The sequence below is a fragment of the Haemorhous mexicanus genome, chromosome 14, assembly GCF_027477595.1.
Source record: "Haemorhous mexicanus isolate bHaeMex1 chromosome 14, bHaeMex1.pri, whole genome shotgun sequence".
Lineage (NCBI taxonomy): Eukaryota > Metazoa > Chordata > Aves > Passeriformes > Fringillidae > Haemorhous > Haemorhous mexicanus.
The window spans coordinates 2,392,130-2,406,377 of record NC_082354.1 but is presented as its reverse complement, the minus strand read 5'-3'; the positions used below and the strand labels follow the sequence as shown (position 1 = coordinate 2,406,377).

General features: G+C 45.2%; 1 long non-coding RNA gene across 2 annotated transcripts; it reads right to left on the bottom strand.

Annotated features, from left to right (window-relative positions):
- Nucleotides 1-6,765: 6,765 nt before the first annotated feature.
- LOC132333645 (uncharacterized) lies at nucleotides 6,766-14,235 on the bottom strand. 2 transcript variants are annotated; one of them, XR_009488222.1, is made up of 4 exons: nucleotides 14,015-14,233; nucleotides 13,514-13,702; nucleotides 9,133-13,327; nucleotides 6,766-8,514 (listed from the first exon to the last, which is right to left on the bottom strand). It is a non-coding gene; the product is annotated as an uncharacterized LOC132333645 (long non-coding RNA). The 2 variants fall into 2 exon arrangements; XR_009488221.1 differs by lacking the exon at nucleotides 6,766-8,514 and having other exon boundaries at nucleotides 13,025-13,327; nucleotides 14,015-14,235.
- Nucleotides 14,236-14,248: the final 13 nt, after the last annotated feature.

Genomic DNA, 14,248 nt, shown 5'->3' with positions numbered 1-14,248 from the left:
CCTGCACAAGGGGGGAGTTTTCCTCTGCAGCTCCAGGGCTGCTGGACATGGGCCTGCTCTCCCTCTGGGAATGCAGGGCAGGAGAAAGCTGCTCCTCTGGGAATGCAGTGGGCAAAGGCTGCTGGGCTGTTCCCAGGGCAGATTGGATCCAGGCAGGAATGCTTGGCTCCTCCCCTGGGCGGAGCATCTCCCCATGGGATGCTGGAATTTGATCAGCCCTGCAGGGACACTCCCTGGCCATGGACAGCAGAGATCTCCTGGAGGGAGGGTTGGCTGTGGGAGAGATAAAGAAAACTGCCCCAGGAACAGCAGAGAGCTGCCCCAGCTCTGACAGATGGGAATGGAACACACACCCCAATAACATCTTGTGGCCCAAGACACCTCAGTGGATGTGCTGCTGGCACTGGGAAGTGCCCAGGAAGCCACAGATGTGGTTCAGGGCTGCCACTGAGAGGGGAAAACAGACAGATGTGTTTGGGAAACATCCCAAAAGATGCTGGGATGTGGCCATGATATTTTCTGAAAAATCCCTTTGCCAGGACTTTCCTCCTGAGAAGCTGAGAAGCCTCAGAGGAAAAGAAAAACAATAATTATCTGCTGCTGTGGAATGCAGCAGATGCATCTTTGATTGGTCTCATGTGGTTGTTTTTAATTAATGCCCAATCACAGTCCGGCTGTCTCGGACTCGCTAGTCAGTCACAAGATTTTATTATCATTCCATTCCTTTCCTTTCCTTGCAAGCCTTCTGATGAAATCCTTTCTTCTATTGTTTTAGCATAGTTATATAATTTTCTTTTAATATAATATATATCATAAAATAATAAATCAGCCTTCTGACACATGGAGTCAAGATTCTCATCCCTTCCCTCGTCCTGGGACCCCTGCGAACAGCACCACACTGGGACACATCCCAGCTTGGTCCTATCAGGAGCTGGGCTGGCACAGCCCAGGGGGACACAGCTGGGACAGGCAGCTGGGCTGAGGGATGGGAGCTGTGTGGGCAGGGAAGCCATGAAGCCTCCATGAACTCCAGCTGCACTTGGATATCCCAGCTCTGCTTCTCCCTGGAGGCAGAACCTGGACAGAGACACTGCAGGAGCTGAGCTCAGACACCAAGCCAAGCTTTTACCAGCAGCAGCCCTCAGAGATCTGCACCCCTTTTCTCCCCTCAGAAGGATATTTCACTATCAGACACTTGGGGGAAGACAAACCTAAAACCAAAAGTTTTCCCCCAGATTTTGTAGCATTTTTGCAGTGCCAAGACTGCCGGGGTCCTGCTCCCTTCCCATCAGGCACTAGGGAATAATTGCCACATATATTAGGCAGAAATTTAAAAATATGAGAAAAATCGACCTATCTGGAGCTCAGCTAAGCCCCAGATGATTGGCAACACCCTTCTTGTTCCACAGGGAACATTCCAAGGGTTTGAGCTATTTCAGGCATCATCTCTTCCCACAACAAAGGAGCCTGGGTGGCAGAGAGTGCAAAACCTGAAAAATGAGGGCTGTTTAAAAGATCTCTTAGCAACCCAGAGATACCCCGAAGTCACTGCTGCAGGAGAGCACTGGTGCCAGTGCTTGTGGGATTTCTGCTTGCCTTGGATCCTGGTGAGGAATTTATAAGCAGATGCAGGCAACTCGACAGCCTTTATCTTTTTATCTCACCCATTCTTATTCAGATAATGGTCTCATCCTTATTTGAAACTCCCCAAGGTCTTTGCCTCAGTAATTGAAGTTTTAGTCGTGCTCTGGGGTTTGAAGAGCAAGAGAAATCCAGTGGATGTTCCTTTGTGCTGGAATTCAGGCTGTTCCAGGTGGGGGCTGTGGGGCAGCTGAGAACAGCAGAGATTTCAGCACGGGGCAGGGTGGGCACGCAGGGGTGAAAACGTGGCAGAGCTCCAGAGGCCACCCAAAATCCTGATGGAATTGCAGAGCTGGAGCCTGAAGGACATCCAGTCCTCACCACTCCTTCCCTCCCATAAAGAATGTCCCATTTTCCACAGGTCAGCAGGGAGTGCTCCTCACTCTTCACTGTTCTGTGGAGAAAATGGCCTTGGGTTTTACTGGGGTGAGGGAGGGTGGTGCTCAGTGCTGCTCTCCAGAGGTTAATTCCAGATGTGGGGCGGTCCCTGAGGGCTCAGGTGGACTCTGCTGTGACAGGCAGAGCTTCCTTCAGACCCCGAAAGGAAAGGGCAAAACACATCACAGTGAGCAGAGAGGAAAATGGGGAAAACCTGCCACAGCTTCTGTAAGGGGCACTGGGGAGAGGGGACCTTGTGATAAGGGAGGGGAATCCCATGAGAGGGGATTGCTGGTTATATCACATGGTTATCCCATGTGATATAACAAACTATTCAGTGCAATAGAAAGACCACTCAGTGCAAATCTCCAATCACCCAGAGCAAAACAACAACTAAAGAACCATTTAGTGCAATACAACTAAATGTTAGAAAGAAGGTTTTTCCTGAACGTCCTCCCCACTCAGGTGAGCAGGGATAACCTTCCAGGAAGTTTAACCAAGTCATATATTAAAGTCAGATAATTTTAAACCCCTTGCTAAGGGCTCCTGAAAGCATTCCAGAGCTAAGTGCTCTGCATCTCCTGGCTGTCTCCACAAAGAACTTCCCACCACCCGGGGTGCTCCAAGCCCTGTCCAGCCTGGCCCCATCACCCCTCTGAGCCAGAGAGGTGTTAAACACCTGAGCTCCTGCAGAGAAGGGTCCTGGAAGGAAAGGGAAGGGCTGGAAATTTGTTTACTGAGTCTCAGTCTGAGGTGAGTTTTAGCTCTCTCGTGAGGCTTTAGCCACATAATTGCAAATAGTTATTTTAGCTGAACTTCATAACTCTGAGTTGCAGTGATTAAACTGAAATTCCCATCCTGGACCTGCGGGAAGATGAGTCCTAATAACAACTGTTAAATCTCAATATCACATTCGGCCACCTCAGTAATCTGTTTAAAAAAGCAAACATCTGCAATCTCATTATCAAGCCCCCCAGGGGCTGCAACCTCCCAAGTGGATATGTTGGAAAAGAGAGAAATTTTGCTTAAAAGGAAGCTTATCTAATCAGGATGAAAAATCTCAACCAAGGAAAGCAAAATGTGCTGTAAAACTTAACCACAACCTTTTTTGTTTCTCAGTGGCTGAGAAAATAAAATTCTCCAGTGGATTCTCCCCCTCTGAAATGCAGGTTCAGCCCATCTTTTAAAACAATGGCTTCAGGTTTATCACAGTGAGCATAGAATTGTTTCTTTGTGACTAGCACAGCTAACACAACAAATAGCCTCACATTCTTCAGGGGTACTGGTAAATAAATAAAACTAATTCCTGCCACCAGCACAGCTCCCAGTATTTCACTGTGATACCAATGCTCCGGAGCATTTCACCCCTGCACAGCCCTCATCCATCCCAGGGAGCCAGGGCAGCTCTTCTCCTTTCACCAGTCAAGAGAGAGGAACCAAGTGTTGAGGCTGATCTTGCTGAATGTTTTTGGGTGGCTGAGCAGAACCCTGGCAGCATTGTGATACACCCATAAAATAATCCAGAAACTCAGTTTCATACAGCTCACAGCACTGCTGGTGCTTCAGCTTCTCCTGCAAGACAAAGTTTCTTGGGATGGAGGACAAAAAATATCATTACATTCATTAACTCCACCTTGTTTCTGTAAATGTGAAGGATTGCAGAGATGTGGGCAGAGTTAACCAGCACTGCAAAGCACATTTTTAAGCACTGATTTACATCTTCAGTTCTCTATTGCCTTTCTGTGAAATGCAGAATGAGGGGGCTCTACCTCCAGGAAGCAACTGAAGCCTTAAATGCACATTTGACTGAGTAAATTACCCAGCAACTGCTCTGAGCATCCAGCTGGAGACAGGCAGAGATGAACTCAGGGAGAAACACAGCAATAGGTTTTATGCTACAGAATTTACCTCTCCTGGTGGGAAGCAGGATGCTGAAGGCTTTGGAAGCACTCTGGTATCCTTGATTTCCTTCACAGCAGAAATGCACTGGCTTTAGAAGGGGTGCTTCTAATTAAACTGTTGTTGATGTGTTGTAGTGAATAAATAAATGTGGGTTCAAGCCTCAGCATTAAAATGTGAATATGACAAAATGTGGGGTTGTTTAGATCTGGGGGTTTATTTTAGCAGGCTGTAAAAGACAGATCAGAATCCATTCTGCCTTTCAAAGATGGAATTTCTACCCATGGAAAAATGATAAATGATGGAGAGCGGTCCTGTCAGCAGAGGACAGCTTGAGGAACAGTGGAAATAATATTTTATTACTGACTTTCCTTGGAATGGGCAAATTCCCTTCATCTCCCCAGCCCAATGTGTAGCTCTGCAAACCAGGGCACTCAGGATGTGCTGCTCTTGCTGACCTTGCACTGGACACTAATCTCCTTATGCTCCTAAATCAGCTGCCTGTTTTAGCCCTGGGCTGGCCCAGGACAGCCTGACATCTCTGCTCCTCCATCAGCTCTGCCTCAGTGTCCCCCTGAGCCTGATCAAACCAGAATAATGAACATTTTACTGACACTACACTGGCTTGGGACCAGTGGCCAGGCCAGGCCAGCAGCTCTGTCCTTGGCTGGGGTCAGGGACAGCAAAGCAGATTCTCCATGGGAGCACCTGAGGGTTTCCCTGCCAGGCTCCCACACCAGGCCGTGCCTGTTACACAAGACTTAGATTAAAAATCAGAAATGATTGCAAAAATATTGGTGAAAGGGCTGGCCAGGGAGTGCTTCAATAACTTCTGTTAAAAACATCACATGCTCCAGCTCAGCTCCAGCTCTGTCATAAGAACAGAAAAGACAAGTAGGTAATTTTTTAATTACTTTTTTGCCATTAGGACAGTGTCTTTTACCCAGAAGTTGAACACAGATGGCCCTCAAGACACCTGTAATTCTTCCTCTTCAGTAATAAACATGTAAAATGAATAATGAAGAGGCACCTGAAGCTATTGGAAGCCCTGTCCACAAGCAACATTTGCTGTGACTCCATAATTTTATTTTCCTTTCTAAATAAAAGATGCTAAAATGGGGTTTTTTGTCCTAGTAACCCTGAATATATCATTGCAACAAGAGGCCTGGGTGAGGTAGCAGAACTGAGAAAGTGACCTAGGCCAGGAAGGAATTAGGGGGAAAGTGTTTTAGATGTGGCTGAGAAGATCCCAAATGCCAGCACCAGCAGCTGTGCCTGTGGAAAACTCAACAAACCTGGGAATGCCCAGGGGAAACCAGGAAAACACAGCCAATCCTGCATGGACATCACCTCCAAAGCAGCAGCTGGAACTGTACAAGGAGAAAACTTCCAGGCCATTCTGGGAGAGGATCCAGGACTCAAATAAATGAAGAATCTAAATTCTTGCATGATTTCCATGTGCACACCGAGTAGGAAGTGTTCACAGGGATGTGGTGGAAATACCTGGTTTGAACCAAGAAGGGAAGGTGGAATTGGTGCTGGAGTTCACTGTGGAGAGCCAGGAAATTCTGCTTTTGTCTCCAAAGCAGCCCAGGGTGGCAGCAGCTGTGCCAGCCCCTGTCACCCTGATATTTCCTGAAAAATCCCTTCACCAGCATTTCTTCTCCTGGGAAGGTGAGAAGTCTCAGCTTCTCCATGTTTTGCTGCTCTGGAATGTGGTCTGGAGAGTGTTTATCCAAACATGTGAATTGTTTTTAATTCATGACCAATCACCATCAGCTGTGTCAGACTCTGAGAAGTCAGGCACGGGGTTTTGTTACTCATTCTTGTGAAGCCTTCTGATGTATTCTCTTTATTTAGTATAGTTATCATGTAATGTAATGTAATAATAATCAGCCTTCTGAGAACATGGAGTCAAATTCTCGTTTCTCACCTCATCCTGAGGAACCTCACAAACACCACAAGCCCCCAGTGGCCCAGGCTTGGGGAGCCAGCCTTGGAGCAGCAGTGGGATAGGACTGGAATTTCAGTGGATGGGATGAGCCTGGAGGGCTTTTCCAGCCAGGATGATTCTCTGTGGGGGGTGTGACCCCCCCAAACAATCCTGGTGAACAGCAGCATCTCCCAGAGCCCCCACGGGACTGGCACCTCAGCCACAGCCACAGCCAGCACTCCATGGAGCTGCCTCAGCTGGCCCAGCCAGACACAGAGATTTTGTCAGTATTTCCTTTATTTGGGGAGGGAAGGGAAAAAAAGCTAAAACAACAGCCTTGCTTTCAAGTTTTAATACAACTCCTGCAGCTGCTGGGATTCTCCCAGCTGAGATCAAGTTTGGACTCCTGAGTTTTCAGAGAGCAGCCTGGTGTGTGATGCTCCCTGCTGCTGCCAGGGCCCACAGTGACAGTGACAGGCCCTGCTCTAAGGACAAGCAATTTTATTTTGCTTTATTTGATTATTTATTATTGGGGTAGAGTGCACTGAAGCACTAGAACTGCTGCTGTTCCATGCTGATGGTGCCACAGCTTCACTGGCCCATCCTGCTCTGTCAGCTTGGGGGCTGAGTTAGGCTTTTGGAATTTCACTCTCTGCTCTGACTGGGATTTGTTCTTTGTGGCGTTCTGGGCTGTACTTCAGGGTAATCCCTTGTTGGAGACACTCAGGCTGCTTGTCACAGAGCTCTGCAAACAAAAGAGCTCTTCACAAATTCTGTGTGTCTGGGGCTGTACATGATGGGAACATGTTCAGGATCTATGAATCTTCCAGAACATTCGAGCACAAATTCCTGACACAACAGAAATAGATCTTCACACTTCATGTTTTAATGAAAACAATCAGCACATTCCAGAGTGTGTTTTCTCCATTTATGTATTTTCATTCAAAATGCATCTTCATACATTCTTTACAAGCCTTTTACTTCAAATATTTAATGAACATCACAGAAAATGCAACACAGAATCAATTTGGCTTTTCTTTAATAAACTGTTCCCAAGGCACTACACATATGGCTACACCTTAACACATAAATAAGTATGCAGTGGATCACAGTCTGGATTATCATTATTCATAACTAAGAGAGGACTGTGAATGTATTTTGCTTTTCAAAATTCAGGAACAATCCAGCAGAGGCTTTGGAGTTATCACAGGAGTCAGCAGGTGTTCTGTGAATGAGGAATTGGAGAGCTCAAGGCCTCAGAGCTGTAAGGACTCCTTGGTTTGAAGAATTTAGAAAGGTAAATAGGAGCAAGAAATAATAATGGGAAATTCCATTTAATGCAGGACAAAGGTGGGCAGATGTAGAATTACCCTTCCTGAAGGGAGTAAAGCTTGGCAAGGAGCTCAAACCAGGCAAAACCTTCACAGAACTTTCCCCAGCTGAATCCATTTGTGGATTGCACAAATCACAGAGGGGGAAAAGTGAAGATCCCTCATCCACTTCTAATCCAGCTGTGGAGAGTGAAATTTTTACAAGTTAGAAAGGAAAATAAAATAATTAAAGCTACAAGTTTTGATAGCTCTGCAGCTCAGGTGTAATTTTTGACAGCACTTTTGGTTCAGGTAACCAAAACTGAATGCTACTTTAATGACATTTCACCCACTAGGTCATTAAGATCAGTCCATTTGTTTCCCTTGTGTTTCATTATCTTCTGTGGAGTCATTGTGGTTTTCTACTGGTGTAAACACATCCCATCCCATGCTGTTTTATTTCCTTAAAAATTTTATTTGCCCATTTCTGGTTTCAAGAGGACTTTAACTTGCAGGTGTTTAAATCAGCAAGGAAACAAAAAGATCATCTTAGAAGGAATTGAAGTCAACTCAAGCTATATTTTAATTTTATGACAGCTCATTTTCTTATACTGGCAATTCCCAGTCAACAGCTCGGGTGAGAGAACATGACATTTTTAACCACTGAAATCCCATAATTTTGAAGTAACTGTGGGCTTCTGGTTGTTATTGCTTAAGATTCAACAGAGGCTGCATCAGAAATGCGCCTTGGAGGAAACCAAGTCTATTATCCCTGCTAGCTAGGGCAATGGCAACCATCATGAAAGTAAAATTACTGCCATTAAATCAAGAAACTAATTAGAATCAGATCATCAAGTTCCTTTTCTGCTGGAGCCTTGGTGTCCTGGCCTGGGATAGGTGATTTACTCCAGAGCACACACCAGGGCTGAGCTGAGCCTGTTGGTCTAGTGCTTTTCTGATACTTCCAGAAATTCCAAAAGCAGCTCAAGAAGACTCAGTGGCACTTGTGGATGTGGGCTGGCAGCTCTCAGAGAGGAAGGCTGGGAAGGCAGAGCTCAGGAAATCTGGTTCAGGCCTCTGGATGGAGTCAGAGGGAATCAGCCTCTGCTCTCCCTGCACAGCCCCAAGCAGAGCAGGAGCCTTCAGCTGAACATCTCAGACACACAAATCCTGGGCTTGATTCCCTCCCTTTCCAAGCAGAGATCAGTGAGATACCAGTGAGACATCAGATGGAAGGATCATGAACACAGCTGTGCTCCAGCATCTCAGACAGACAGGAGGGATCTCTGTGGTTCCCACGAGGAGACCCGGGCTGGCTCTGACAGTGTTTGTGTGAAAAACACGGTCACTCTCCTGGGAAAATGTAAAAAGATGAATAAAGGACCACAGGAGATGAGGACCACAGAGCAAAGGTTATTATGGAATCAGCCAAGAGCACACCTGCTAGTTTGGGAACACCCTTTATATCCCATTTCTATTGCATCAGCCTGTTGCATATTCATTAACAATTATGCACAGTAAACATTCTTCCCAAACTAGTTTACATTTTCCAAGAATTGTTCAGCATGGCTCCTCCTCAGTTCCACCTTTTCAGAGCATGTGTATTCCTTGGTTGTGGTTTTAATCCATTCTTACCATCTCCTGGTTCTGGGCCTTGATCTACACTGCCTTCAGACACTGAGTGCTGATAATTGGAGTGTCTGTAGCAGGATCCTCATCCTGTGTTCACTGGATGTTATCCCATCCAAGCAGGCATTTTAACACAAGCATACTTCTATCAGCTATTTCACTAAGCTTAATTAACAACAGAAATAAAAACTATATAACAAAATTACTTTAACATCACACATATAGAATCTATTTTAATATTTGCAAAAAGCCAATATTTTAATATGTATCTATAACGTTTGGGAGGCTCTGCACTCTGAAATCCCCCTCATCCCCACACCTGGGAATCTCCTGGCATCTCACCTGCCTGCCAAACTCACTGCCCACTTCCTCCCATCAACCTTCTCCTGCTGTGGTGCTTCAGCCTCTCAAATGGAGCACAATTATTTCATAAATATCCATTAGTGAGCTCAGGAAACTTGGGGGGAAAGCACAGGACTTGTGAGGTTCTCATACTGAGGATGAGAAAGGTGATTCACTCCAAATGATACCACAAGCAATTAGACAATTATCAAAGGTTAATAATGAATAACATGCATCTGTCACAGCAAGAAGTGCCCCAGTGAGACTCCAGGCTGCCACTCTGACTTTACAGGAGCCATTTACTCTTTATGCCTTTGATTTCCCAGCACTCACCCTTATTTCCCCTGTCTTTGGAGAGTAATCAGTGTTTTAAATGTTCTTCAAAATTATATGAGTCAGTACAAATTGTCTTCCCATTTGTAGCCTTAATTGGGTTCTAAGGCCATTTTAAGCATCTGCATGCTCCCAAGTCTAATAGGAACTCTTAAAAGCCTGAAATAATTTGGGACCAAAATTGACACCTGAGGGCCATTCTATTAATGGGAGTTGAGAGTTACCAATTTTACAGTTGCTTTGTTTATAACCAGAGGGAAGGACAGGTTTACTCAGCAGCTGCAGCATTACTCAGCACAGAGACCTGAGGAATGTTCCAGAAAGCAGCAAGGAATTTGCCTGGTCCACAAATAACATCACTATTTAAGATTATAGGGGCTGCATTTATTGGGGATCTGCCTCAGATTAGGACACTGAAGTCCTCAAATATCTACACACCAAAGTGGCACAAACTGGTTGCCAAACTTCAAATTAATGTTTATTTTCTGAGGTATCAAACAGTCCCGGAAAATGAAGGGAGAAGTTCTTTCCCAAAAAATATCACCACTCAAAACAAGTCACCTCCTTCCCAGAGGGGAAATGCTCAGAGCAGCATTGATGTTTCTGCCTCCAGGACCATGAGATTGCTCAGAAATGAGCCTAAGATCAGAAGAGATTATAAAAGTCCTCTGAACTACAAAATCAGTCCAGGTTCTCCAGTAGAAATAATATTCCACCAGCAAAGCACTGGAAAGGAAAACAGAAAATCCCTTGCTGATATGGCCCACAGCAGGTGTAGGGCCCTTCAGTGCTTCAGGAAATTGGCTAGGGAACAAATAAATTCTGTGTGTTTAGGCTAAGCACAGAGTCAGTATGAAAAGTTGCCATTTCTAAATTAAAGATAACTCATTGGTTTGAAGCCAATCCTGAAAGATTCCCAAAAGAGTCAACCTCATACCAAAGCAAACTGATTAAAAAGTCCAGTACTGATCTGCCAGGAGCATGGGATGCCTTTGGTGATCCCCTTGGAAGCTCTTCCCACTGCAATGCACTGGGAATTCAGCAGGATGGGCCACAGGGAAATCATTAGGCAAAAAAAAGAAAAGGAGAGAAGAAAATGAAGGAATCTCAAGCCTTCACTAGACAGGTTTCTGATTCCTCTTTTTCCCACGAATTAATGTCATGTTCAGGCTGTAATATTCTTTGGAAAAACAAGGAAAAACCACTGTTCTCCAACATCCAGCTATTTAAAGCACCTCCAACAACTCTGTACAGTAATTCTGTAAAAAGAACTGATGCAAACCTGCAGTCGAGACCAAACTGAGCTAGAAACCAACCCCTCTGGATGTCCCTGGGCTTTTCCCAGGCTGCTGGTGTGAAGCAGCACTGATTTATTCACACACAAAAGATTTAAGGCTGTTGGGGAAGATGGGATTTAGAAATTCAGTGTCCAGTGAGGAGCTGGATGTTTCCAGACACATGGATATTCATCCCTGTGAATGCAGATTTGATAATGCTGCCTCATGGAACTTTATTGCATTTTCAGATGTTTTCCCAGCGGGTTATTGAAATTCTGTAAGAAGAGAGGACTCACAAGGAAATCTGCAGTTTGCAGGCACAAAGGAGGAAGATAAAATTTGCTGTTTCCCACCTCCTTAGTACAGGGTGAAGAAGGATATTTCTCCAGCTGAAAGCGCAAGGAAAATCAGGAAGGCAGAGCATGGCCTTGCTGACTGGAGTGCTGTTTCCAACACCAATCCCAAGGCATAATTAACAACAGCTGCCTACAAATATGGACCTTTTCCCCCTGTCTGAAACTCAGTGGACACGTTCACCATCTCATTTGTATGCAGAGCTCTGATCTGCCAGGGACACCTGCCAGTCTCCAGCAACTTCCAGCAAAGATCAATCCATTTTCTAATTAGGGATGGGAGTTAATGGCAGCTGAAATGACCATTAAAAATACAGCAGGCCCTAAACAATGACTTCTCAGGGCGCTGCCTGCCCCAGAGCCTTTCCTTTGTAATCTTCTCAGCCTCTGCACTCTCCTGGATGATTTATGGTGTCTGGGGGCTCCTTGGCAGTACTTTCTGTGCTGATAAAGAGGAGAACTTTGACTGTATCTTAAATTGTCAACAAATGCTTTCGAATTTCCTAAGAGTTCTTGCATTTGTCCTTCATATTTCCAGAGTTAAAAAAATGTTCCAGCCAGAATCTGCCCTTTCCTACAGAGTAATGCCCATGAGCAGCACATTATTGAGCCCCGTGAACTTTCCCCACAATCAAAATGTGCTTAATTCCACTGGCCTCACCCTATCATTCCCAACTGGATACCCAACCTTGTGGTGACAGCCCAATTAATTCTGCTAGCATCATTAATGAGAAGCTGATTATTGGAGAAACACACCTGGCAAGAGTGAGTTTCACAGGCTAAAAGGGATATTACAACTTTAATAGAAGGAGACATCAAAAACCATTTGCTCACAGCAAGGAATTCAACAATTGTGTTTAAATTTAATATAACAAGTAATAAAGAGTTGAGCTGGAGTCAAAGTCTGTCACTGGCTCTCCCACAATATTATTTATGGCTCTATATAGGCCCAGCTCCATGACTTCTGCAGGCAGAAACCTTAATACCTTGTGACACAACTGGGCTGAGCCATCTAATATCACCCACAAATCCTTGAAAAACAAATACTCCTTCAAATAATTATGCTGTTCCAACATAATAACTTCCCAGGCAGTGATGAAATGTCCTGTTTTAGGGAAGACCACTGAAAAGCCTTGTCTGTATCCTGGGCTTCAAATCAAAAACCTTTAATATTAGGATCACACCCTGCACTGAGTAAATGTCAGAGAAATAAACTTGACAGAACAATATATTTTTCATGCTCTAAAATTAATTTTAAAAAGGACCTAGAACAGGAAACTACAAAGTCTTTAACCTCCAGGGGGAAAAAAATCAAATACCACCCAGGTCACTAATAATCTAATGTCAACTGTTTCCATAAAAAATGGGCAATGATAAATAATCAAAGCATTTAGTGGGAGCTGTGGGGATCAGGGTTATTCTCAGTTATTCTGTGTTATTCTCTGTGCATGTTGATTAGATTTTTAAAGAAAAGGAAATGTTTCTCCCAGTCCGGTTTCCCTGTGGTTTTTAACCCAGAGCATGAAATCTCTCACTTTATTTTCTAGATCCTTCCAGATCCTGACCTCCCTCAGCCTGACTGCCACGTTATCTTCCTGAGAAGGAAAACACCTCAGAGCAGCCAGTGCAAGGTGAACCTTTGGGCTGGACAGGTCTAGGACACAAGGCAGGTCTGGCTGATCCAAACTGTACAGAATTCCAGAATTCCAGATTCCTGCCTCCACGAGCTCCTGACACTGAGCTGGCTCCTGCAGTGCCCTGCCACTCACACACCCCTCTGATCACTGCTCTTATTTGGATGGGCAGAAAGGGCACAAGAAATGTTTATCCCACATAAACTGTGTTAATTTCTTGCAGCAAACTGCCAGAAAAGGGCCAGCCCCAAGCAGCTCACTCAGCAAACAAGTCAATGTTACAACCTGAACAATGTGCAGGCAGAGCTGTTTATTCCACTCTGTGTTACACCCCACTGCATCAATGCATTCATTACCCTCCTGCATCCATCTCATGCTGCCCAATCCTTCTTTATATGAAATGTAGAGATCAGCACAGAGCTCTCTGTTCCAGGAGACACAAGATCACTCTTGCTGCACTTCATCAAATGTGCGAGAAGACAAAATCTCTTGTCCTTTGGCCAGGCAGTCCAAGCTCAGCATGAGGATAAAAACCCAGTGACAAACAGCACACTCTGCATCCCAGGACTGGAGAATCAGCTTTTCTTGCCAAAAAAGACTTCAATGAAAAAAAATAAATAAAACCCTACAAAACAACAAAACAAAACAAACCCCCCAAAACAGAAACAAAGAACAACGAAAAAGCCAAAAAAAAAAAAAAAAAACCACAAAACAAAAAACCCCCACACCAAACAAAAAATTTTTAAAAAAAGAAAAAACAACAAAAAAAGTGGTATTAGCTAACCTGAAATAACAATTTTAAAGCGAGATCCCAGAATGCAGAAGAGTTTCTTTTATCATGATATAACCTATGGAAATTGTACCGGAAAATACGGGAAGATTTCATGCCCTGGAATACTTTTTGCATCTTATTTCCATGAAGTGTCACATCCAAGGCCATCTGCCTTCATCTTCCTGGGTGTAATACACTGTCCTAAAGGTAAAAAAAAAAAAAAGTTATTTAAAAATCCCCTAGTGTTTCTCTTGGCTTGTGTGTCCTTGTGGCAAAGCAGAGCTGGAGCTGGCCGTGCGGTGTTTTTGCACAAGCCGCTGTCACAGCTCCGGGCAGCCCTTCCTCGGGGTTTGTGCAATGTGCGGATCCTGTGGGGATCGAACATCCTCGGTGGGATCAGACTCACCCAGCGGGGATCAGACTCACCCAGTGGGGACCAAACACACCCAGTGGGGATCAAACACACCCAGTGGGGATCAAACACACCCAGCTGTCCCAGCCCTGCTCCCTCACCCTTCGCGAACCGCTCCGGCTCCTCAGAGCCCTCTCCAAACCACGGGGACTCGCTGTGGGGCTCAGCCGGGACGGGACGTGCAGCATAACCCCAACCCCACAAACCCGGCACCGTTCAACACCAATCCCACAAACCCGGCTTCATCCAAAACCAGCCCCATAAACCCGGCAGGATTGCGGGGCCGGGTTTTCCGCCTCAGCCGCGGCCGGCCGGGGCTCCGCTCCCCGCCCCGC